General features: G+C 35.5%; 1 protein-coding gene across 2 annotated transcripts in view; it reads right to left on the bottom strand.

Annotated features, from left to right (window-relative positions):
* LOC147824446 (3',5'-cyclic-AMP phosphodiesterase 4D-like) overlaps window positions 1-27,952 on the bottom strand; it is a 483,409-nt gene extending 455,457 nt beyond the window's left edge. For both annotated transcript variants that reach the window (XM_087189615.1, XM_087189614.1), the window contains exon 1: window positions 1-27,952. This exon is cut by the window's left edge and continues 26,189 nt beyond it. The gene's annotated coding sequence lies outside the window, so the exon portion shown is untranslated.

Genomic DNA, 27,952 nt, shown 5'->3' with positions numbered 1-27,952 from the left:
AATCATACAAAGTAAAACATATCATAATTTATCTTAAAAACTACTATAAATATTTAAATAAAGTATGCTTGTGTTGAAAATCAAAATGCATAACCAGTGTTCTAAATTTAATCAGTTGCTAAAATACTAATCTGATGATCCAGGGTTTTTTTTAAGGCACATAATCAGTTCTACAAAAAGAAAAAAAAACTGTGGAACAAATTTGGAGAAAAATATCATTTTATACAATATTAAAAATAATATACATTTATTTGAAAGAATGATTTTCCAATATAATCTGGAAAACGAACTCTGTCTTTAAAAAACTTTAAGTCAAGGCAATTATAGGCATACTTGGTCTTGGCTTTTCAATATATGTATATTATTCTTTGAAAGAGGTACCTGTTTGTGAAGCAGTTAAAAGCCATTCAAACAATTGATTCTTTAAATGTGATCACATGGAAATTACCAAGGATGCCTAAGACTCGAGTAATTTTCTTCCTTGAAGTGTAGCAGATAGACAACAAGATGGTCCCCAGTATCCCTATACTGTATTCACAGCTTTGAATTATTTCCTCATCTTGCATATGGCCAAGAACTTTGACCGGCTTCTAACAAATAAAGTGTGGCAGAAATGATAGCCTGTCACTCCCAAGCTTATACTATGCTATATAAAACTCACTCATGCTACCAAACTTCATTTCTTCCTTGCTGGATTCAAAGACACAAGCTGCCATGTTGTAAAGGTTCCTTTGAGACGGCAACACAGGAATGAACCAAGCATGGCCTCTAGGAGCGAATAGCAACCAACTTCTGACCAACAGCTACCAAGAAGCCAGATTCTTAGTCTCACAGTTGCAAGGAAATTAATCTTATGATTAACATAAGGGACGTCAGAAGTGGATCCATCGCCATTTGAGCCTCCAATGAAAACAGTGCTCATTTACACTTTTAGCCTTGAAGGGATTAGCTAATGATACCTGGACCCCTGCCCCCTCAAGGATCAATTAGCCATGCCTGGACCCCTGACCTACAAGAATCAGCCAATCAAGATTGAACTCCTGTCTTCCAAGGATCAGCTAGCCACACCTGGACTCCTGATCATCAGGGACAGCTAGCCTGGGCTTCTGAACCCTCAGGATCAGCCAAGGACTGGACTCCTGACCCCTGACCCCCAGAAACTCTGAGGTAGTAAATGTGTGTTTCTTTAAGCAACTAAATATTTGAATATTTGGGATAACTGAGGAAGTGAGATTATTCTGAGAAAAATATCAGACTCAAAATCAAGTTCATATAGAATAGAGGTACACAAAGTAGCAAATGTAACAATAACATGTAAAAAAATCATTCAATTGAAATTAAAAACACTTCTCCCTAATTGTTTACATATGAATAGATTCAGAAAACTACTTAGAAAGCTGGCCAATATGGCCAATAGTCTATTCAGTTTATATTGATAAAACAGCTAATTGCCAAGTCCAATCTAAAAATTTTTGCCTGGCTTTAAGATGTGTTTTTAGAATAAGGTTATAGACTATTCTTTAGTCTTAAGTAGCAATATACTACTGAGTTTTCATCTTCTCTTCTGCAAACTTAGTTGTTCCTAGGGACCAATTAATATCTGTACCATACAATCTACATAGATTTTCTGGGAGGTTTATTCTTTCATTAACTGTGCCAGGCCTTCAATATCAAATTAACTAGATTGACAAATAGCTATATTTTACTCACAAATCCCCTTCTTTATCGAGCTAACTAGTACCCTTTCTTAAATTTAGGCCAGATTCACATCTGCTGAAAGCCATCTGACAATGTCCCATCTACTCAGGTTTGAATACTTCAATTTTGTTTTAAAATATTTTTATTTTATTACATATGTAAATTATACATATTACCCAGTTCAGAGGAATATTTCAGCATATGCATACAGCTAATTAAATGCAGTCTCCCTTACCCTCCTTCTCACCCATTCCCAACCTCTAGGAATCATTATTCATTCAGGTCAATTCATGTAGCTTTGACATATGAGAGAGAACATGCAGTACCTGTCTTTCTATATCCAACATATTTCACTTAATAGGTTCTCCAATTTCATCCATTTTGCTGCAAATGACAGGATTTCTTTCTTCTTTATGGCTAAAGAGTAGTGTTCCATTATGGATACATACTGCATTTTCTTTATCCATTCTCCTGTTCATGGATACTTATTTTCATTCTGTATCTTAGCTATTGTGAATAATGCTGCAATAAACATGGGTGAGCAAGTACCCTTTGGTCTGCTGATTTCATTTCCCTTGGATATAGACCCAAAAGTAGGATAGCTGGATCATGTGGTAAGTCTAGTTTTAGGTTTTAGAGGAACTTCTTATACTGTTCTTTATAATGACAATATTAATTTACATTCCTCCCAACAGTGTGGGAGTTTGTTTTTAGCCAGCATTTGTTATTTTTGTTTGTTTTAATAGTAGCCATTCTGACTGGAATGAGGTGCTATCCCATTTACTTTCCATTTGCATTCCTCTGATAGTTACCTTTTCATCTGTACTTGAAGAGCTTTCCATGCAAACCAGTGGAGCTAGTAATCTTACATTTCTGGCTGTTCTTTCCTTCTTGAAGGAGAGATTCTATTATTCTTCTGTTCTCATCCCAGTGTTTGGGATAAATATCTTGACTGTCAGTCTGATTGGTTTGATAGATGTCTAGAATATTAGTAAAAAAATCTTTTAAGTGTGTGTAGGTGGGTCATAAGGCACGACCCTGGAAACTATATGTGGGCCCTGGGGATCTTCCTCTTTGTCTCTTCTTCTGTTCTCTGCTTCTCAAATGCAATGAGTTGCATATCTTCCCTCTGTACAACCTTCCACTGTATTTCTGCTTTGGAGTCCACTAACCACGCACTGGACCTTCTAAAATCATGAGTCACACTATACCTCCCCTTTTAAAAATTCTGTCTCTGAAACAGCAAGCTAAAAAATATAGTCCTTGACATATAGTGGACATTTAATAAATATTTGGAAATTTATTTTCTAAGAACAATTTAACCTGTCTGTGGACATTCAGTTTATTGTCACAGATATCCAGGTAACAATCTGGCAAAAGTTAATTTATAAATGTGAACTGTGTTGGTTTGTTTAGTGATAGAGCACATGCTATCTTATAACAATATTGCCCTAATATTAAAGAAGAGATATTAAAGATCTACTGCAATGCACACATTAAATTTTAATCAATACTCTCTGATAATGAAAGATATAATCAAATTGAGATGATATAAAATGAACTTTTGTTTAAATATTAAATACCTGCATTGAAACCGTAATAAAATTTAGACAAAAATCTTAATATTGTTCTAGTGGTAACACCTCTGCTGTGACATCGATGAGGCTCATGAAGAGAAATAATCCCCTTTCTCTTGTTTCCCATCTAAATATAACTGTATAATCAGCTTTAACATCTTATCCTATTTGAAAATCCTATTACAACCCCATTTTTCTCTCAACTATAGCTAATATGAAAATGAATAAGCTACTCATAAGTGAATTGTAAGTCCTATGTCTGCCATATTCCAAGCTCATGCTCCAAAGTAAAGCAATTATATTTATATCACAAACATTATTTTTGTTTTTTGGTTTTTTTTGGTCCCGGGGATCAAACTTGGGACCTTGCGCTTGCCAGGCAGGCACTGGAACCACTGAGCTAAATCCCCAGCCCCATAAACATTATTTTTATTCTCCTATATTGATTTTCTATCCAAGGAGAATACTGAAGCACTAGATGTATAATTCTCCTTTAATATAAATCCGTCCTATTGAGGAATTAGACATTTATACCTAAAAATATATTGGAAAACCTTCTTCAGCTGAACTAGCAAGCAATTTCTGCCTACCTAGCTTTTAACTACTACTATGTAACATCTAGAGTAGGTTGGAAGATAGTCTTCATTATAGAATGGTGGTTATGGGGACAAACCCAAGAACAAGATTACCTAGGCTTACATACTGATGACCAATTGATAGCTGTGTGACTCTAATGACCTATTTAACTTGTTTGAGCTTCAGTTTGTTTATCTGTAAAGAGATAACAGAAGTGTCTACCTCTGTTAGTGTAAACATTAAATCAGGTAATGGATGTACCATGCACAGTACAAGTTACCTTTAAAAACTCACTAAATACTGACTAATAATCGCCTGGCTGATATATAGTCCCCACTGATATCAACATTTCTAACTTGATAGCATTTCAAGAATAATGGGAAAAATTGCATTATTAAAATTAATAAATCTAACATGCTCTATGTTCTAAATAATTTAGGCAAAAAATTCATGTAATTTTGTCAAACATGTTAACTTGTTTTTAAGGGGAAAAGACCATAATAGCCATTCATATTTAACTAATAGTAGTGTTCATTCTCATTAAACATAAAGAGGCCAAACTTTTAAAATAAAAAATCAAGGTCGTGAGAAAGTCAACAAAAAGAAATGGCATAAATTTTGAAATTGCATTATCAGATACGTGATTTTGATTCCCAAGAGAAAAACATGAGCTATTAAACACATCACTGTTAGTGTTTCAAAGAGTATGCAATAAATACTGGAGACAATTTTTAGAACATGTCATGTTCTACTCACCTCAATCCTCCTTTTGATGCCATTGTAGCTTTAGAGAAGCTATAAAATACATTTAATTGAGAATGATTCTGACAGCTTTCTATGACATCCTCAGATAAAGTTGCGAAATGTGATGTGGATGATAGAGCTCTTGAGTAGATGCTTCACTTGTTAAGTACTGTTCTCAGATAGTGTTGATTAATAGCTTGAGATCAACCAGAAAGCTAACTCAAAGGAAGTTCAAGATTCCAATTCTATATTTCAATCAACAACATAGATGAAGATAAGACCAATTTATCAATTGTATGAGTAACAGAATGACATATATCACAGAATGAAATTGAAGTACTGAATAGGAGAAAGGAAAAATTGAAATTTAACATGCATACCTGTAAAGTTCTACTATTAAAAGACAAATGAAAATATGAGAAAGCTTTGTCTTTCAGCAGTTTTAAAGGGAAAAAAGGTAGTTAGCTGATACCTGAGTGATCTAAATTACATATATGAAACCACCAGTAGCTGGACTATCTTAGGTGACAGTTAAGGTCACTCAGAGTGGGGAAATGACATCTTGGTAGTTAGATTGGATCTAGATTATCATTTTTATCTCTAATTTATATTTTAATATTAGCAACCTATGACAATGCTAAAGATGAAAAGTCAAAGTTTGGAAGTATAATAAAAATTATGGACACTTGTACCTAGTGATCACTAGTTCTAAATGCACATTTGTTGAATGGGTACTTAATGGAAGGCTAAAAAGAGGAAGGAAAGCAGAAAGGAGGAAAGATGGGAAAGGGCTAAAGAAATTAAGGATGGTTGTCTGGAAGAAGAAAATTATCAAAGGCAGTAATTATAGCTGTTCTTTTATGTCTTCATGGAACTTAATGGACCTCTTCTTATTCCGGAGAGGAGAGCCAAGTTTTGGACATTATTGATGGGCAAATGAGCTGTATTTAGAAAAACCATGGAACAATCATTGTTTTCTAACATGGAAACAGGTTTCCTTGGGAAGTGATGAGTTCTTAAAGTATTCAGAGAGAGGTGGCCTAGCCATTAGTGCAGGAACATGAGATGGGTTAGGAGACTCTAGGGAGGCAACAAGAAATGTTATGGACTTTGCTTTTGAAGAGATCACTGTCCAACTGCGGGACAGATTTCTTGCAAACAAATACAAAACATTAAAGTGAATGCTATCATTGATATATGGGAGCATGGGGAAAGGAAACCAGTTCATATTCTCCTCAATATGCTCTTCTATGCTCCATGATGCATTTTTTCTCTCAAGCCCCAGCCATTTCTTATTTTCTTTCTTTCTTTGATCTCTTAAGTCATCTTCCAAGACTGGGGCATCCTCTAACTTCTTCTCTCCTAACCCTCGGATGTGAAACCATGGATATAAAATGTGAATGTAGTGAAATCATCTTGCGTTCCTGTACTTGAATGAAAACCGCCAACCAGACACAATATATTATAGCATACAGAAAATACGCCAGTAGTTGATTTGTATATGCCAAAAGAAAGTATGCATAAATTCTCATAAATTTAAAAGACACAGTGATTTGAGAACATCAACAGAATGTACTGTCCATTTCTCTAAACTGGAAATCTTGCAGCTTGTTTTTTCCTCCTTTACAAACAGCTTGACATGGTTTTGATTAGAATGCTGCTTCTTGAACGCAGGTGCACACACTAATTAGAAGGAAGGCATAGAAATCTAGAGTGTAGGGTAAGTGGAGAACATATGGGAATAGGAATGGAATCAAAACAAAAGTTCTTTTGATGATATACATGGCTTAAAAGGTTTCAAAACAAGAATGCAAGGTGGTAGATGGGAACATTCTACATTTTTCAAATGGCAATAAAGTTGGCAAGACAAAGCATTTATTACTAAGAAATGTGATTGTCTACTTATTCAGCACTTAAATATTTATAAAGATCACAGCTCATATGTGACATTTACATAAACTGCCTTAACTAATGAATTTAATTATAAATGTTATGAGTTGATTTTTAAAAATTGTTATTTCATTTTGTTTATATGCTTGATACAAAGTAAATATTTAGGCTGAATAATGCTAAGTGGATTTGAGTCAGGTGACAAAGCTACCCAGCTGCATTACATGATCAGTGCACATGGCTACACAGTGAGTATGGAGTTTGACCATAGTAAATGTGGAAGTTCAGCAACAGATTTCCCAAGATGGCTCATCCATATACCCAGAGGACTTCTTAAATAAGTACCAAGGTCAGCCATTTAAAATGAAAAGATAGAAAACTTTCCTCCCAAGACAGTTCTTTGAATACACAGGATCTGATAGAGTTGTAAATCCTGAGGTTTTAAACAGTAAGAGAGGATAACGGAGGGAAATAATGGAAATAAACTATTGGTTACCTTCTCCACTCCCTTGAGTATCTATTTTGTCCTGTTAAAAGACCAATAGAATAAATATGGGATTGATACTGGGCCAAACCTTCTCCACTTTCAGAGACTCTTATCTCTATCTTTATCTCAGTTTCTTTCTCTTTCTCCTTATAACTATTTACACCCTCCCCAAAAGTCAAGACTAAAATTCATTCTCTCTAATTAGATCAAATATTCTTGTTTACTTTATAGTCACCATCCCCAATCATGGAAGAGTGAAATTCATTAATTTAGTAGTCCTAAGCATTTTTGGCTGCAATAAAAGAGCTTAAATAAGGAGGCTTTTCTGGGTCATAAAAATACAGATGTCTTTAAAAATCATATAAAAGTTTTGATTTATTATAGCTTTTAAGTGCAGTAATTTTGTATGTACTAACATAAGAATCTTATAAAACTCTTAACTGTACGTTATTCATATCAGCTAAGCTTAGAGGCCAGTAAAGTAATACTATAGACATTTAAGCATATTAACCATTCTCCTCTGTCTTCAGATAAATTATAATATGTATCTTAGCAGTCCTGAGAAACTTCACTTGTACCCCTCCTTATTTAAAGGAATATCCATTTCTTCTTTTTTTTTTGGTACTGGGGATCGAACTCAGGTCCTTGCACTTGCACAGCAGGCAGCAAAACCATTTATTCTTATTTTAATGTGAATTCCCCTCACCTCCAAATACACCTCACAGCTCTTTCAGTTTTGGCCTTTGGCATAAAAAAAGAGTGATTTTAGGATATTATATCTACAGTTTTTTTCTTTATTCAAAACTGCCTTGCCGTATATCCCAGAGAATCCACCAAGTTATGTATTATGTCCTCCTTAATGTTATTTCCTCCAATATGTTAAGTGTCTGAAATTGAATGTATTTAAGCAACCACCAGGGCCCTTCATTAATAATGCAGGAATCTAATTCTCTGTGAAATGCTTCCTATACATCTTTATAGCCATCATATTTGGAGATGATTTCTCTAACATGGCACCTTGATGGTTTACCAGTAGACATGAAGTATAGGCTTAGTTACTACCCAAACCAAACCCTCTTTATGGAAAAAGCCACAAAAGGATTGGCCACCCTTTTGCTAATAAAATGTTTCCCTTCAAAGTCAATGATTACAGAAGTTTTGGCTATCTCTAGAAGGTATAACATAAATTTGAGCAGTGCAATTGAATAGTGATGTAATGTTAGCTTTATGTCAATACCTGCAGCCTTCTTGCCTGGCCCATCTCTACTCAAAACATAGCCAGCTATTGTCTAAAGAAATATGCAATGGCTTGAAAATTGGCCTCAAAAAAGACCTACCCTGGAACCTGTTTAGAAAAAGCATCTTTGTAGATGTAATTAAAGATCTCCAGACAGACCATATTGCATTAAGGTAGAGCCTAAATATAATTCAGCGTCCTTATGAGAGAAAGAAGAGGGGAGACAAAGGTTACAAAATGAGATGGAGTTTAGTGTTATGCTGCCTCCAGCTGAGGAATGCCCAGGAATACCAGAAGCTGTAGGGAGTCAGGGAATGGAATCTCCCTTAAAGACTCCAAATGAAACAACACCTTGATTTCAGGCTTCTGGCCCTCAAAAGTGTGAGAGAATAAATGTCTTGCTCTAAGCAATCTGGATTGCAATATTTTATTACAATATCCTTAGGAAGTTAATAGAGAAACAATCTTATCCTGGGATCTGGGCCTTCCAGTGTTATCTGTGCTGAAAGCCAGACAAAACTAGAAGGAGTAGGAATACACTGTTCAAGAAGAAGATGCTAGTGTTGCTGTATTTGGGAGGAGAAGCAGGAATTCCATTTAGAGTCACTGAAAGAAATGATTGGTTTGATTTATAAAACATCAAAGTATGACTAAAACAAACCTTGTAAGTTCTATAAATATGTTATAGAATAGTTTTAAGTTACAGGCAAGAGAGAAAAAGAGAGAACAATCCTATTCATTCCAAGATGATAGTAATAAATTTTAATTACAAATGTGAAAGATTTCTAATGTTTCAAGGATTCTTAATCTTCGCCTCCTTTTTCAAAGTTTTCAAGGAACAGGGCCAGGGATTTAGCTCAGTGGCACTGCACCTGCCTTTGCAAGCACAAGATCCTTAGTTTGATCCTCCATACCAAAAAAAAAGTTTTCAAGGAATACAAAAAATGCCTTGAAAGGACATGTTCCATATTTACTTTGCCATTCGCGAATTAGATGATTTGGGAAGAATATGGATTTTAATCTATGTGACAGTTTTTAAGAAGAACTACCCAAAATATTTATATTTCCCATTTTTGTATATTAACATGTTTGTATATTGGTACTTTGGGTCATGAACTCAATTCTCTCCATGATTCTGGTTGTAAACTGAACTGGATAAGAACTGAATCAAATTTCTGAATCAACCTAGTCATTGAATTTTATTTGGTTCTAATCCAACTCGGTTTGTGACCAGAATCGTGGAAAGAATCAAGTTCATGAACCAAGGTACCACTGTACAAGGAAAACTTAATATATATATATATTAATTTTAATCAGGTTTATGGCAATTTTCCTGTGTTTCTTTAAAAATACTGTTGCTTTATGCTCATTTTGTTTAAAATATAAAGTTGCCCAGATTTTCATATGTTGATGTTTGGTTTACATGCATTTCAAATCCTGACATACTTTCTAATTATAGCATTTAAAGTTATTTAACTTTTAAATCAAGTATCAGAAGCATAGCCATATATTTTCATGCCAATATAAATTAAAAACTGGGGTTTTAAAGCTAAAGGTGTCTCCAGTTTAAAATGCAGTTCTACTTAGCAGATAAGTGATTGATCACTGATTACATCAGCAATGACATAAATATGTTATGGCCACTGCTATGAAAGTACTATACACAGTATGGTAGGAACTCTATGTGAGAGATAACAGAAAGCTAACATTATTATTACTATTATTATTATTATCATTATTATTATCATTATTTAGCAAGTCCTGTTCCAAAATTCCTATGCATCATCACATTTAATCCTGCCAGAATTATGAAGTTGTTATTATTAGTAAGTCCACTATCAAGTGGGACCAAGGCTGAGCGGGGTTAAATAAATTGCCTAAAGTTAAACAAGGGACAATCTGATTTTCAAGTTTGTGCTTTAGGCCACTATACTATAATAACCTTTCCCCACTATCATGAGTAATCCAAGACTGTGATAAGTGCTTTCATTTTTATGCACCAGGAACACAGAGAAATAAAAATGATTTACTCCAACTTGAGTGAACCTAGAAAGGCTATAGAGATCAAGTTGATTCTACTCTGGACTTGGTAAGATAAAGAGAAACTTCATGCATAGAGCAAAAAGCATTTCAGCTGGAGAGATTGGTCAACAGAACTGGAAAACCTCTGAAGGGCACTTCTCCAGAAAGGTGCAGTACAATTCCAGGGCACAAAGGGAATTCCCACCTTCCAATCACTACATCCCATCTCCATTTCTAGAGAATAGGTACCCTTTCTAGAAATGGAGAAAACACCTCTTCTTTAGGGCAGCATCAGACTTATGGACCCCTGTCCAAATGTCATGCGACTCAGAGGCTTGGAGGCAGAAATCTGTTCTCTTGCATCATTGCTCTTAAATAGGATATGGAGAATTCGTAGCTGGAACATGTAATGCCTCAAATTCAAGTGATTTTGCTCAGATTCCAAGTCCTGACCTTGTTGAGATTAATTCAGTGGGTTTGATTGCCAGCACTAAGGCAGAGGAAAGCATTACAATTTAAGAAACTGTTTCCATAATTACTGATATGTCTCTAAGCTAATGTGTCATTTGCTCTTCACATTTTAAGTTTTAAAGTCGTGATTTCCCAACTCGTCAATTAAGGGTAGAACTCTATGAAACTGACTCCAGAGTAAACATGATGATATTGAGAAAGCAAAAATCAGTGTCAAATAGCTCTTGGGATGCTGCAATAAGAGACTGTACCCATCTCAAAGTTCAAAAAGCTCACTGGAGGAACCTTTTTGCTACCAGTGAAAATTTCTAACTTGTACTGAGAGCAGCCTCCCACTGTGCACTGGGATGGTAAATAATTATGTAGAAATGATGTAAGTCTGCACATTTATATGAGGCAAATATTACTACATTGATCTGGTAGGTTAAGAAGCAGGATTCATAATGAAAATAACTTGTTCAAAGTCCCCTAACTCATGTATAATAGATTAAGGATTTAAATTCTGAATTTTTTCCTTATTGTAGTTAATAAAATGTTTGGAGCTATACAGTTCCTCTCTAAATAGGTTTTCAAGCTAGATGGAAAGCAAGATGAGACATATGAAAAATAGGTAATAATTTTGCCTATAATTTAGTGCTATAGTTCTGCAAATTAGTTTACTCCAAGATGTTTGACCCAAGACAACTACTTCTTGACTGCTGATCTCTAAGAGATAGCGGTACAATCAAACAAGCTTAAATAAAACACTTAAAAATCTACTTGATCATGAAAGGCGAGGCTCTTTTATGTATAATCTAGACATGCAAGGTTTAAGGAATAACAAGAACAGTAAAATGTCCCACATAAAGAAGTAAAAGGAATTAACTCTGCTGCTTCTCAGAGCTATGACTTTGGTGGAAGAGATGACAGGAGAGGAAGTGTGTGGTGATGGAGAACCCATGTCCATGCATTGAGTTGGTCAGGGCAGGTCTGATGAAAATCTATGAACTCATGCTATCATACAAGTATCAGATAATTTCTGCCTGTGCTACAACTGGTCAGCATTATCTCCAAAACATTCAGTAAAATAACCCTGTGTGAGAGGTGAGTGTTTGGAATAACACTGAAGAGATGGAATCCTGCAGTTCTAGAGCAGAACAGCTATTTGATCAGATCTGTAATATGGAGCATAATGTAAAGTGCCATCTGAAAACCACAAAATATGTATTCTAGCAATGCAGCCAAGGCAGCAAGCAGTCACTTTCAGGAAAGGGAATTGAGAATACACCACAATTCTACAGCATTTCATGCAGGCCTTGAGAGATGGGTAGCTTTCTAATAAGCAAAGATTGATGCAAGGGCTTTTGATTCAGAACAAAAAAGCATGAATTAAGCCAGCCACATATTTAAAAGCAATGGAAGATATAGATAGAAAAGAAGAATGGAAAAAGATTTTCAATGTCAGAATAAAAATTAAGAGATTTATCCACAGTAAACAAAATCACCGGAAATTTTGATAAAGTGAACAATCTGATGGTTGTTCACAAATAATCTTGGGGCTTTGAGCTAAGTATGATGTATAAGTTAAGTCTAGAAGTGAGTATGAAGACTTTTTCAACATGTTGCACTTGAAAGTTTGTCAAGTCATAAATACTAATCCATAGGCATGCAAGACTAAAACTTGGGACTTTAGGATGAAAGACATTGATTGAAGAGTGATTTTGAAGGGCTGAATTGATGACTATCTAGGGCACTGGATAGGAGTTCCCAAGGATAGAGTAAAAGTGATGGGGAGATGCCAAAGAACAGGATTTAGGCAGAACTTGAGGAGAAAGAATTGGAAACTGAAGACAATATAAGTCAGAAAACAAGGAGAGCTTTTTAGGAAGGATAAGGTAATTTAATGTGTTATGCAGGTTACAACAAATAAAAAAAAAATCACAGGCACATACTTTCTCATTTGATGGAAAGAAATAGGAAATGAAGCCACTGTGAAAAATTTAGGAATGTGTGACATTTGAATAAACTAATGGGAGCATTTCAGTTTAAGTTGTGTGCAATTTGACTCATGTCAAGTTGGCTTTTAATTTTTTCCTATTTGTACTAAAAAGTTTTGTATCTTTAGTGTATGTTGGTAAATATAAAAATGGGTACATAAATAAAAGGAATAGCAAAAAATCTTGCAAGTCACTATCAATAAAAACAACTCCATCTTTCCTTCTCAGAGAGTGGTCTGAGGAACTATTAACTCAGCATCATCTAGAAGTCATTAGAGGTGCAGAAGCCCAGGTCCAAGGCCACATTTCCTGAATCAGAATCTGGGTCATTGTGTGACATCCAGGCATGATGCATTCCTTAAAGTTTGAGGTGAACTGCTGCACAAAATACTACTCTGTGGACATACAAGCTTAAAAATATATATGACCACTAATGTGTTCAACAATACATTTACAGATTCCTGACTTCACATTATAAGATGACAGCCAGGCTTTGGCTGGGCATGGTGTTATACACCTGTAATCCTAGCTACTCAGAAGGCAAATTAGAAATTCAAGGTCAGCTTGGAAAATTTAGGGAAATCCTATACAAAAAAATAGAACAAACCTGTGATACTGGATTGTCTTTTTCAGTTCTGCAACTCAATAGCTGTGACAAAAGTTTCCTCTCTGGCTGTCAGTTCCACTGCAACAGCAGTATTCACACCCTACTTTCTAATTCTATTGTTTTAAATTGAAACATATCTAAGGATTAAAACCTCTGTTATTTATGATCTGTAATACTGATATCATGATGAAGAGAGACATTCGGGCATATACTGAACAAAAGCAAAAATGCACAATGTGTTTTATACTACAAAATAAAAGTACAAATGGCTGTTTCAAAAAGCTCCAAGTTTGAGGAGAGATTGCTAGCACTTGAACCAAGAAGTTCAAGGTTTTCTGGAGAGGGAAGTTTCTCACTTAATGCAAATAAGGAAGCTGTATAAACCTCTAAAGGTGACAGTACATAGACCATATTGAATGCTTAGCATATATCAGGAACATCTGCATGTGTGTCTCATTTCATCTCACAACAATGTCAGGAGGCAGCCAGTACTGCTGTATCTCCATTTACAGAAAGTAAAACTGAGGCTTGGAAAAGTTAGGAAATTACACAAAGGCACACAGTTTACAAAAGGCAGAACTGAGAATCCAACCCAGGTCTGTCTCACTTGAAAAGTGAAATTCTTAAGTACAATGCTATCAAAGGAGGGATTAGGGATAGAAATAAAATAATAAAACAAATATTAGTTATAAACTAAGTACCAAGCACCATTTTATTAACTTGATATATATTAATACATTTAGTCCTCACAAATACACTATCAGATAAATACTATTATTAGCCTTGTTCTACAGGTGAGTATGTTACTCAGATCATTCTGCTATAATAAAATGTCATAGATTGTGTGGCTGACAAAACAAAAATTTATTTTCTCATAGTTCTGGGGTTTGGAAGTGTGAGATGGGTACCAGCATGGTTGGGTTCTGGTGAGGACTCAATTCCAGGTTGCACATGGACATGTTCTCACTGTGCCCTCAAAAGGCCTTTCCAAGGTGCATGCAGGTGGAGGGAGGGAGGGAGAGAAGAAGGAAAGGAGAGAGGGAGAAAGAGAGGGAGAGGGGCTGGGGGAGAAGGAGAGAGAGAGAGAACAAGAGAGCACATATCTTTCCTTTTCTTCTTCTTTAAAAGCTACCAATCATATTGGTTTAAGATCCAACCTTTATAACTTCATTCAACTTTAAGTAGTTCCTAAGGTTCTATTTCCAAACATTGTCTCATTGTGGGTAGAGCTTCAAGAGAGAATTAGGGGGAGGGCATAATTCAGTCAATAGAGTGAGGAATCACTGTATGAGAATGATTGAGTAATTTCCCTGAGGTCATATGGTGCTGAGTTTCACTTTGAATCATGGCAGACTGGCTCAAGAGACCAAACTTGGCCACTCCATTATACTTCTTTGAAGGATCAATGAACACAAGGCATTTAAGCATGACATAGCTCTGTCCGTTAATGGTTTCTCTGTAGTCAATACATTATTGTGATATTGTTTAACAAAGTACTTCTATTCCAATCTAATTTCCCTCCAAATACCTGTTTTCTATTAGTTGAGATAGAACAGTATGACTTTTTCTTTTCCAAAACCAATACAATTAACAGATATAACATGAGAGAAAACAGGTTAAACAGTATTGACTAATTGCTACTAGCTTCTAGTGTTACATTTACTGAATGGCACCCTTCCGGTGCATTTGGGTCTGCCTAAAACCTATTCTTCTACACTATCTTTAACTTTCTATCTTTGCTAAGGGTCTTTTCACTCAGTTAAATTCTTAGAAGTGTCAGCTAAAGATGAGATTAAAGACACTCAACTCCCACACTATGAGGAGCATTGGTGTTTACTGTTTGTGAATAGACAATGAACTGAGAAAAGGAATTAAATCAGTTTTATTTTCTTAAATCAGGTCCAGCTTTGTCTGGACTGCCATGCCAACCAACAGTGCCTGGGAGAAAAGCAGTTGACCACTTGGAATTTTAACAGTGCACAAAGTCTAAGGATGTAGCTTGGTGGTAGAATGCTTGCCTAATAAGCAAAGCCCTGCATTTAATTTCCAGAACCATAAAAAATAAAAAATAAAAATAAAAAACACCTGAAAACTGTTCAAAGGCATATCCAGTCCAAACACTGGAAATATGTCCAAAGACATATGCTGAACTCCTTACTTAGGGAATTTTCTTTATTCTGATCAAAATATTTAAGAGAGGAACATGGACATGCCAATGATTAAATCTGTTACTCAAATGTTATTACACACCCCTCCTCTTCATGGAGACTGGTTACTCATTGTGCACGGGACAAATGTTCATGCACATCCTTTAGATTGTGTTTACACTGATTCCTCTACTGGTGCTGCCTATCTACCCAGACCCATTGTTTAGGCCAGTTTAATTATCATGTCCTCTAGAACACTTCAATCATCTCTTCAAATTCAATGTTATCTTTAATCACACCCAGCCTTATTCTAATATACCACTGGGAGGACCTCTGGTAGTCACACATACTTGATTGTTCTTTCCATTTTGCTGTATGGAAGTACATTTCCCTGCCCCCCTTACAGGTGGGCAGGGCGATCTGACTAGTTCGGTCTGCTTGGATTGCATATGGAGATGAAGTATCTCACTTCCTGGTGGGGGCATCTAATTACCAGTATGAAACCAACCGTTCTTGACAGTGAAAATAGACAGTGTTCCAAGTAGTTGCTTCCATTAGCCTAACTTTCAGAGTAAAAACAGAGCACTCTGCTAAGGCTCCTTGGGAATGAAGAACGAGCAAGAAATAAACATTGTTGGTCAGCCACTTAAATTTATGAGTCTATGTGGCTGTGTGCATGGATGGTAGGCAGTGGTATTATAGAAGAATATATAATTTATAATATGGCCAAATATGAATAAGATATTAGCTTAGTCTAATACAGTAACTCTTTGCTTTGACATTATATACATATTTTATGCTGTTAAGGGTCTCTCTTTCACACTCAGCAAATTTTCATGAGTGCACCTACTGGGACCACATCACTGTTGATGCGATGATGAGAAAAGTTTTGATTTTCATGGAAAGTGTCCAGGAGAAAGCGGTGAAATGTAGAAAAAAATATATAATTTTCTGTGGGTAAAAATGGTCTCTTTTTATAGATGAGAGTCCTATGATTCTGTGAAGGAAGTCAGCTGTCTCAAGAGGGAAGGTCAGTGAGGGGTGGAGTGCGGATTTAGACTTTGGCCCAGTTGACTCCAGGCCAAGTCCCCAAGGGAACATTCGATTCCCCTGCACACACTGCCACAGCAGAGATGGCCTCAATAGCAAAAACTGCAGCACACTGATATCAAAGACTTCTCGTACCCTCTGAAAACTCTGCTCTTCCCCTGACTCACATTTTCTTTGCTGAACTATGTTTCTAGGCTGTTATTAAGACTAAGGGTAACATTTTAGTATAAAGGACCTTCACCTATAGTTCATGTTTCAATCTTCTCAGTCCCCTTTGTAACCATTTGACTTCTGCCTTTTGTAGCCACCATTTCCTCTTTGGGATTGAGCTGTCCAAAGATCACTGCCCCCACCCCAACACACACCTGTCCTGTCCCTTCCATGAAATGCTCTGCAGGCCTGGAGTCCGAAGGTTCGTATGTGCAGGGCAGAAAAATTGGCCAGCTTACTTGAAATCTGAGCCCTTTCCTGGACCCAGCTGAGGATTCTGAGCCTTTACCAGATGGTCTACTTGCTTCTTACCCCTAAGGAGTGATGCTGCAGAATTCTAAGCATTGCCACTTCATAATATCTAAGGACCTTAATCGGTGTCCGGTATCAACTGAGCAGTTAGAGGAGTGCCCTAAAGCATTCATGTTATGCCGCAGGGACTATAACAGGGCAAGGAAGAAACACAATGAATGGCAAAAGAGGAAATTCAAGGAGGGAAAGTCACTAGAAGCCAAATAACACATTAATATACTGACGTATCTGTGGGAGAACCTTTTAAAATCTATACTCATGGGGCACTGCCAGACACACTCTCAAAGTGCCCAGGGAACTTCTACTTTCTTCCAGAGGAAGATGGCTGGACTTGGGGGAGACTGAAGAAGAGTTAATTTAATGCTGTGGATTCAACTGTGAAAGATTAGGAAGAGCCATGTGTCCATGTTCTTGCTTTAACAGATTCTGTGCCTGAGCTATTTTTAAATATCTGGTTAGATTTCATGAATTCTCTTTCCTATTAATTCTAGTTTTTAACACTTTTCTATCTCAGGAAATACATTAGGATTGTATCAAGACATATCTAGACATATACCTTTGTTTGATCACCTTGCAATTCTGTTTACTCCCTAAAGATGAAGATGTCTTTTCATGCATTTGTAAGATAACCTATCCTCCGTGAACTTGAGGTCTTTTATCCTCCATTGCACCTTCCTTTCTCTTTCTTACCTATCTTCTTTCCTACTCTTCTTCCAGCCCTACTTTATTTGCCTTCCAATCCTCCTCTTCTCTACCTAACCCTTACTTTCTGTGGAGTCTTAGGATTTTTAGCCAAGATGTGTTTGATTCAAATTCACACAAAGAATATACAGACCACATGAAGTGCCATAACCATCCTAGACTACAAGATTATTTTTAAAGTATATGCTCTGGTCTATTCAAATGTTAAAGTGCAAAATTTTCTGAAGTAATATTAGACATTAATTTATTGAAGTACAAGTATAATTTTATTATTACTGATGCTTCTTTTGAAAGTGCACAAAAGTAATTTAGCTTATTTCCCCCAGTTTCAATGTATTAGTGTTGCATTCCTGAAGCAGAATCAATGGTTCAAAGGGCAACTTGCCACAAATTATTCTACCACTCTGAGAGAAGTGTATCAGAAGAGAATATTATTTGCTGTTGACTAATACATTATAAAGCAAAAAGCATAACATTTAATCAATTGCTTTTCATGAAAAATCACTAAAGGTCTACCGGAAAAATACTGAAAACACTTTGGAACACAGCCAAACTTTTTATTTCAGAATTTAAATTACCATTTAGAGTTTGTGCTATTTTACAAAGAGGCTGAGGTTTAGACACTTGAAGCGGGATCCAGTGAAAATCTGTGATCCTTAAACTTTTGACCATTTCTTATCTGGACAGTGACTGAGACAGTCATGAACAACCTCCTTCCAAATAAAATTGGGCATGAAGAGATGCCCTTCCTGTTTCTCTTCCCATCTCACTATTGCAGTGCACAATGGTTGCTTTCTTTCCCCTTCCTAACATTTTTGTGTCATGGGCTTTGCTAGAAACCTCGATAAAGCATAAAAGGGAGCTTCAGCACAAGCCTAAATTTTGCATGGTTTCTCTTATATGGAAATCCCAGAGTATAAATAAATTAAAGAGCAAAATACCAGACAGATAATAGGAAACAGGGAGACAGAACTTTTGCAAATGGGAAGTGGACCAAGCAATGAGTGGAGAGGTGGGAAAGGGGATCTAGAAAAAAGAATTAAGTATGTTATAAACATGTACCAACTCCCCACAACAAATGTAATCATCAGGTAATGGAAACATTTACCAATAAACAAAAATAAAGGAGCTTCATCCCCCTGGGGGCCATGTCCAAAGCTTACTGCCAATCAAGTGAAGGTAAGGAAAAGTGATCGAGTGGCAGCAGAGAGCACTGTGATAGTTCTGAGACTGCAGACAGAGTCCTGGGCTTCTTTATTAAAAACAGCTGCTTCTCCTAGCTTCCTTCACTTAAAAGGCTGACCTCATGCTGGTTTGGTGAAGCCATTTGCCATGTGACACGTTTTGAGAGCAGTGATGCAGCACTAACAGCTCCTGACCATTCAACAGGGATCCCCATGGACCACATAATCCATGCACAATTCAAATCTGAGGCTGCAGTCTTAGAGAAGGGAAGGTGTCTTAGTCAGTTTTCTCCTCACTGAGACACAATTCTTGGGATCCACAACATAAAGGAGCAGAGGTTTATTGGTTCAGTTTGGAGAGGTTTCAGTCCTTTGTCCTGAGGCTTCAAGGAAGAACAGCATGGCAGAGGGGCATAGCCAAGGAATAGCTGCTCAGGGCATGGTGATGGGAAGCAGAGAGTGAAGGGAGGAGTCCGGGAGAGAGATAAACCATTCTACGCCAAACATTCAGTGCCTCTTCTGACCAGACCCTATCTCCTAATAGCAAGTCAGCTATAAGCCCCTATAACCCATCACCTTCCAAAAGCCCACCTGTGAGTCCCTGAGAAACATCTCCTGAGAAGCATCTAGATACAAACCACAACAGAAGGGGACCAAGAGATGAGGGATAAAAAAGAATTAGGATGTATTATGTACATTCACCAAATCTCAATGAATATAATCATGTACTGCAAACTTATGCTAATAAAAGACACAGAAAAAACAAACAAGAAGAAGGAAGAGGAGAAGGCAGAAGGAAGAAGAGCCACCTCTCATTTCAAGTGGAAATGAGGAAGAACTCAGCATATCTCAACGTGTGGTGTCCTGAGTAACCTGGACTGTGTCTGAGCTGCCTTCCACACTGCAGATGGTACAAGACTGGGCATGACAGACAGCCTTCTGGTCACAATGCCCATTATGGCCAAGGTATCTATCTCTGTCACACATCTCATCCAAGGGATGGGGTTAGACAAACTGCCTTTTTCTCAGCCCCAAAACACAGAGAATGCAACTGGCACAGGAAGGTAAGCAGCCTATCACAGACCAGAACAGAGCATAATGCATTAACTTGAATTAGAATTTGTACCCTGCAACTTCCCATGTTCAGCAATGTTGGAAACTAGCTTCTTGTCTCCAAGTAGCTGAAAGAGTTTAATATCCACCTGGCTTTAGTTGAACAAAAAATAAGAGATAGCCAAATATTTGTATATCAAAGTTTATCTTTAACAAGTCAGAGCAAGATACCAAACTGAAGTATCATGTAGATTTGCCATGCTATTCACTGAAGGACGGCTATCATCCTAACTTTCTTTAAAGAAACTTATTGAAACATAGACACCATTTATATCTAATTGTAAGGTCATTAGCACTTTTAAAGATACAACAATGATGGGCTGATTTTGTCCAATATATTATCATATTGTCTAAAGCCATTTAACATGAAAAGGACCTCATAGAAAGCACTTTCTAAATGATAAACCATATGAGGGGTTCTTATTTAAATTAATGAGTTACCACAATACCTACCCTCACTGGCCCATAATTCACTGTGACATTTTGGAAAGTGAGGTCTTTTCAGTTATTTGTTACATTCTAGTATATGTTCTAGCCCATTGGGAAGTCTCTCTCCATACTATATTATTTACATATTCATAACACAATAGCTTTCCTCATATACTCTTTTTCTCATATAAGTTTTGGTACGGTTTTCAAAAAGAAATGTTTTGATTCTCAAATAAAATGCCAGGTTTCTAGTAAGGCTTAGTAGGTTCCCTTCATTGCAAATTAAATATTTGTACCCTGGCAGCAAATTTCAAAATTAGTAGTTATGTCATTATATTTGGCTATTTCCAAGTCATCCTGAACTTTCTTTTTCTCAAAAGAAGTACTATCCCTGCACTTCTGTAGGAAGAAGGCATGGCAGTTCTTTGAGTAACTTCCACAATATCTCTTGGAAGTTCCTTCCTTCTCTCCTCATCTACCAGACCCTTCCCAATCTAGGTGAATTGGAAAATACTTCCTGCATATGCAGCAGAGGAATAGAAAGCTGGAGAGACTCTTGGCAGCCAGATAACAGGCTAAGGATTGTAGATCTACAGGACAAACTTGTCTATGTAGTGTGTAAGTTAATGTTTCCAGTTGCTCCCTCATGTGGCTATTCACTTTAGCCTGACTATCAAAAGAAAATCCAAACTTGTAGGAGACACACCACTGAAAGCTGATAAGTTCTTGAAATGTGAAAGGCAGAAACTAATGAGGAATTTCCACCTTTCAAAGGCATATTTAAAAAGAAGCTTTTTGACAACTGATTTTCAAGGATTTACTTGATAGAATCTTAATAGTAGCTCCAAAGTCAATAAAGACATTGACTTTTAATGATTAACATACTAGTATATTCTGATCAAAATGCATAAAATATACCATAAATATTAGCTTACTGATGGTAGGTAATACTGCAACTAATGCATTATGAGTGTGACTCATTTATATAAAAACTGTTACTCAAAGTTAAAAATAGTCCTCACTCTTGAGGTGTTCTAACAAGTCTTCCCTATGGGGACTTATTATATTCTTGGGACCATATTATGGTCTACATTATGGCAAAATTTACACAACAATGGGCTAAATGAGTATGGAATTCTTTTGTGGTTTAGTAATGCTGTATACAAATTCTACATATATGGAGAAAATCAAAGCATAGATGAATTATTTTCTTCACATTGAAGAAATATAGTACAAAACTGCATGCTCTTCTCTGGGGGAATCACAGAGGGAATATGGTAGCTGTGTACTGTGGAATTCTAATTTTGTGCCAAGGATAGTAATAGCTCACTGTTCTTATATATTCAATTGGTAAAGAGAAAAGAAGAAACATGTGGTGAATAAAATAATTTCAAGTTGACTACTGTGAAGTAAAAATATCATAATTAACAAATGAATGATAAGCCCTTACAATAACAAGAGAATCCGCTGGAACTTCTGTTGAAGTCACTAAGCTGTGCCTTTAGCTTTGAAATACTTAAATTTTACCTGGGCAGGTGACACATTCCTACATGAACAGTTAATAATACAAGCAAGTATATAATTAGTAGATAATGAATGAGATATCCTAGTATACCTGAAAGAAAAGAGTTGAGAATCATTATGTGGTTCTAATACTGATGACCCATTTACTACCTTAATGACTTGAGCAACTTAAAATCTTTCTGGGGCTCAATTTTCTTACCTGGTTATACCTAACATGTATTAAGTGCTCACTGTGTATGCCAAGCATCTTAAACATATTTTCTCATGTCATCTTGAAGATAAGGCAAAATAAGTTCAAGTAACTAGTCTAGTTTATAAAGCTAGCATGTGATAAATGATTCAAACTTGTGCATGCCTCTGTGTGTGTGTGTGTGTGTGTGTGTGTGTGATAGAGGAGACATCTAATAGGTCTTTCTGGTTATATTAAAAATAATATATGATAGACTTTGTAAATAGGGAGGGATGGAGGATTTGAAGGGAGGGCAGGGGAAGGGGGAAAAATAACAACCAAGAGAAATTATGGAAAGGTGCAAATTTCCAATGATGATTGTCATTATATTGTATACCTAAAATGTACCAATGATTAAAATGAATAATTGATAATTTGAAAAAAAATACTGTTAGGAGATGCAAAATACAAATCCATACTGGGAGATAATATTCTCAAAGTATATATATGATAATGTATTTGTACTTAGAACGTATACAGAGCCTCAAAACTCTAACCAGAAGGTAACCAGCCTAAGAGAATAGGAAAAAAAGACAGGATATTTAAAGATTTTAATAGATAATTCCTAAGAGAAGTATGAACAGGAAAATTAGTAACACATAAAACTGTTTAACATCATTATTTATTAGAAAAAGGCACACTAAAACAGTAAGGACACACTTATTAGAAAGACTTAAATTAAAAACACTAACCATATAGAAGACTGGCAAAGATTTGGAGGAATTGTAACTAACTGACATGAAGCAAATTCTTACTATCTCTCACAATCTTGATCTTGCAATAGAGCTCTCCCTGCTCACTTTTTAATCCAATACTATGCTGCTCTCTTCTGTCAAGACATGAATGCCCATCGGATTACAATCCTAACCCAAACAAAATAATAGTAATAAAAAAATCTAAAGTTAGGCCATAAAAAATAATAATATATGATGTCATAATAAAATATATAATTCTGTATAATTAATATTCACTAAGGGAGGCAAGATTTAAAAACCAAAGAAAAACAAAAACAAAAGATAGATGATAAAGGAATTATCAAACTATCTGGTTGAACTACAGACAATTCATGTCACATCCAGGTCGAAAGCTTGTTCCTCAGGCCTCAATGAATGTGTGGGCTTCATTTTTTAACTTCAGTTCTTTACAACATGATAATGTCAAGTACATATTTTTACTTTCAACATTAAAAAAACAACTTTCTCATAAAAGTCACCCATTATGTTTTATATTTGTGATGACATATGTTTCTCACTCATTAAATCCAGCAAACTTGTTTCTAAGTTAAAGCAATTTTCATGTTTCCTTTGTTCCATGTTAGAGTTATTTTCACATTATCTTTTCATTTTTCCTTATATATTTATATATACAACAGAAGCCATTTGTATTTTGTGGTATTTTTAATATTAATTTAAGGAGAAATATGAACATAAACAAATCCACTTTATAATAACAGAACAAAGTTCTATATTCAATTTATATGTGATTGCTGACTTTAAGCCTATTTTCATTTTTATTAGCCACTTCAAAAATCAGAATTAAAGCTTCTTTGGTTACGATTTTTAGAATAGTATATGTCAGGGACAGTGAACGTTTTAGACCTTTCAATGATAGCAAAGAGCCCCCTGCAGCAGTGTGCCACTGGTTTACCACCACTGGTATAGGTGAAGGATAATATTGTTTTCTGGTGTGTACCCTAAGTGGTATCCATTTTAAGAAATGTTCATGATTTTTTGCTTCTTTTTTTTCATAACTCATTTTATAGATCTGACTTACACACTTTTGTTCTAAGACAACCAACAAACTATGCACCAAAATTTATAAGTCAGTATCTTCAGCCAATTAGCTAGGTAGTTAAGCTCCATCTCTTAGTGGAAGGAGGGTAGATAAAAATATAGGGTAAACTTCCAATTCCTATCATTATAAGTGGTTATATAGACTTATATTGAGACTATTTGTATTTCATAAATTATTTAATTCATTTTATAATTAGGTCATGAGCAAATAAATATTTATTTCAAAATACATGATAGATTTGCCTGGATTATATGTACATATCTTATTTGGTTTTTTGCCTCTGAAATATACATATTCAATTTTTGTTCAATGACTACATGGATGACAGGATGGATGAATAGATAATTTGGACTGCCCTCTCTTGATTGATTGAGTCCAGGGAGTGAGAGTGATAATAACCTTTATTTACCAAGGCCTATATTCAGTTAAGTCTTATTTGCCATTGTCTGTTGGCTTCCCTAAAAAGTGGTTTTATTTTATTGTTGATACATTTTCATTTTTTTCTTTTGCTTTGTTTCTAATTTATAATCTGTGTATTAAATATGTAAGTATAAGTAATATATGTCAAATATATAATTATAAATATTATATATAATTAGTTAAGAACAGTTAACCAAGATAAGTCTGAAAAAAGCAATAAGCTGTCTAGCTCAAAACAAGCACAAATTGAGTGGGTATAGCAGAACAATTTCAAAAGCATCATTATCCATATCACCAACAGCAAAATTTGAGTCCATTTTATGTACCAGGCATGAATCTAAATTTACTTAAATATTTACTTATCGAATTCTAACAATAAACCTATAGGAGAATGATCATAGTGTGCCCTTTTCATGTAATCTCAGCTTATTGATATTGATAGCAGATAGGAAAAATTAACTAAAGAAGAATCCTTTGAGGTTATAAGAAATAAAATATTTTTCTGTGTATTTGATAAACTTATATTATCCTTTTATAACCCATAAAACAAATCCAATGTAAAAGGATTGAATTGTTTTTTACTAAACACACTAAATTTTACAGGGCACCGAAGTGTTCCACACACCAGTATGCTGGTCAAATCTTTTATATTTTTCCAAGTATGGATGTTAGAAATCCAAAACACATATATCATTATTATTTCATAAAATAAATATTTTAAAACTAAAAGTATTAGAAAGATTTAGCCTCATAATGAAAGTCATTTTTAAGTGAACAAATTTAGCTATGTGAAAGATTCATAATTTTATCTAATTTCTGATTTCAAAGTTTGCCAAATAAATTTTGACCATGTTCTGACACCAGGCTTTGCATTCAAATTTGGGAGCCACAAAACATCAGGCCATGGCAGTCACATTTATTATTAAATTGTCCTGAAAGCAGATGTAACCTAGATTTCCTAGGCCTCTTCTTTACCTCTCTTTCTATCTAAAGGACATATTCAACAACTTGTCAGATCTTTTCCAAAAACAAATTCAATTCTACCACCCAATGGAATATCACTCCCTCTACAGATTATAAGAAGAAAAACAAGTTCATCTCACATACCACACAGGAAAGAATCATAAATAACCCCTTAAAACAATTTGTTTTTCTTTCAAAATCCATCTCAGAATGACAGTTTCTTCATCATCATCCCCGCTCTCCCTGCCTCCTTTCCTCCCTCCCTCCCCCTCTTTGTAGTCACAGTTTGTAAAATTCTCATCCCACCTTACCCCTTCACCTCTCTCAGCATTTCTGGCCCTCACTATTCATGTTCTACTTAATGAAATACTAACTCAGATTAGCTAAACCTACCCCATGCCAAGAGCAGATTGTATTTTCCAAAGATGAATATACAGACACTCTCAGGTTATCTCATGCTGACACGCCTCGCAAAAGTTAGGTCCTTTCCCTTTGGATGTTGGAGGACAATTCTGATTGATTGAAATAATGATGTTTAGTTAAGGTGATGTTCAGTGGTTTCTGAGGCAGGGTATAAAAGGGACACAGCTTCTACAGGTGCTTCCTCTCTGGGGATTCACGCTCTTAGATCCCAGCCACTATATTATGATGAAGCTTGAGCTGACCCACAGGAGAGCACACATGGAGAGGAACTGAACCCTCCAGTCTACAGCCAGTATCAACTACTACATCTATGAGTGAACAACATTTCACATGACTGGAGCCCTTAACCTTCACAGTCTTCCAGGTAAGGCCTTAGATATTATAGATCAGAGATCAACCATTTTCACTTAAATTTGTTCAATTTCTTCATTCACGGAAAACATGAGATAATAAAATATTGTTGTTTTCAGTCACCAAGTTTGGAGTGGCTTGTTATGCGGAAATAGTAACTAATTAACATTTTGTTAGAGAGGAGCTCCATGATGATCTAGTTTTACTCCTATCTTCTCCTTGGAGGCAGGAAGCTGTTCATGTTTCATTATTATTCTCAAAATGCTTTTCAAAACAGACACCAGATAAATGCAGGACTCATGTAATTAAGCCTAAGACAGTATTTATTCTAGTTGCTTCACAGAAATGTTTTAAAAAGTATTTAAGAGATCATATAAAATTTGTAAGAGAAACGTGATTTGGAATCATGTCCTAGTTAGAAGAGAAACACTGCAATTGTAAATGACAATTTGCTCATTAAATGTATCAAAATATTTATTTGGTAAATATCTATGTTATTTAGAATATTTTTAGAATTTTGAAGTTATAAACATGGCTAACATTTTAAGCTTAATTCATACTTCTCATAGGAAAAGAAACAATAACTTCATTGGTGCAATCTAAACTTATCAACATTCACTTGATAAAATTTGAAATAAAGTTGAACATTAATATGATTACAAAAGCATCCCTAATGCTTCAGAATATTTTCATCAGTTAGCTTGGAAATATGCATGTACTATCATCATTTCACAGTTCTCAATCTATTCTTGGCAAGGTGTTACAAAAGCCCAGGAGGACTGGTGCTCATCAAATTATTTATATTGCTTACAGTACTATAAATTATGAGGAATTTGTGACATTATAAAATACATTTATATACATGATAACTGAAAAGGTAGAAATCCTTTCCCATCTGCTTTAGCTGTACAATTAAAACTGTACATATTTAAGAGAAGAACTAGCAGCCAGGCTTGGTGAAGGAGAGAGTAGCCCAGCAGTACACTAAATGTGGACCCCACTAAAGCTTAATTCCATACAAGGCTTTGATATTTCTTTTTTGTTGTTACCGGGGATCAAACTCGGAACCTTGTGCTTGCAAGGCAGGCGCCGGAACCACTGATCCAAATCCCTGGCCCCTGATATTTCCTATTTAAAGAAGAGAATAGCAAGAAATAATTTGGTAAGAATTACTGCCACAGATTTAAGAAAATCTAGACATTTATAAGAAAAAGAAACTGTCCCCCAAATTATTTTAAAGCCACATTCCTGCCTCAGGATTACTGACTGAACTAACATTTTGGCAGTTATCAGAACAGCATTCAGCATAGAGGTACGTGTTCATGTGGAAGATTCAGGCCCAGGGGTAATGAAGAAAAAAGTAGGAAATATTAACAAGTCAAAGTGGCTGTGATTACTAGAGATGGCAGGTCCAAAGATACTTTAACCAAGACTGTGGCACCAGAGTATTGAATAAGAATTTATTCTCATTCCCAAAGGCCCACCTACAAAATGGCTCTGCCCTCCAAGTGCCCTCCTTCTCTTCAAAATATTACTTTGATACCAAGCAAAATAGCACTTTTCAAAAAGACTCAGAAGACTGCAGTATATATGCCACATTTCCCTTTCCTCTTGGTTTGCATATTGCATTAAATAAGTTTATATATATAAATAAGGGACAGGAAAATACTTGTGCTATAGGAAGTACAAAAATATTTATTTAATCTAAACTTTCATCAGAAATTATGTAATATATCTACAATTACATCTGAAAAAACATCGCTGTTACTTAAACAATAAGAATATATCTTTCAACACAATAAGCCATCTTTCTAGA

The sequence above is a fragment of the Heterocephalus glaber genome, unplaced genomic scaffold, assembly GCF_053883595.1.
Source record: "Heterocephalus glaber isolate CG9 unplaced genomic scaffold, H.glaber_assembly_v1.0 deba00001543, whole genome shotgun sequence".
Lineage (NCBI taxonomy): Eukaryota > Metazoa > Chordata > Mammalia > Rodentia > Bathyergidae > Heterocephalus > Heterocephalus glaber.
Note: the sequence above shows the minus strand (reverse complement) of the source record. Positions and strands in the feature narration are given on the sequence as shown.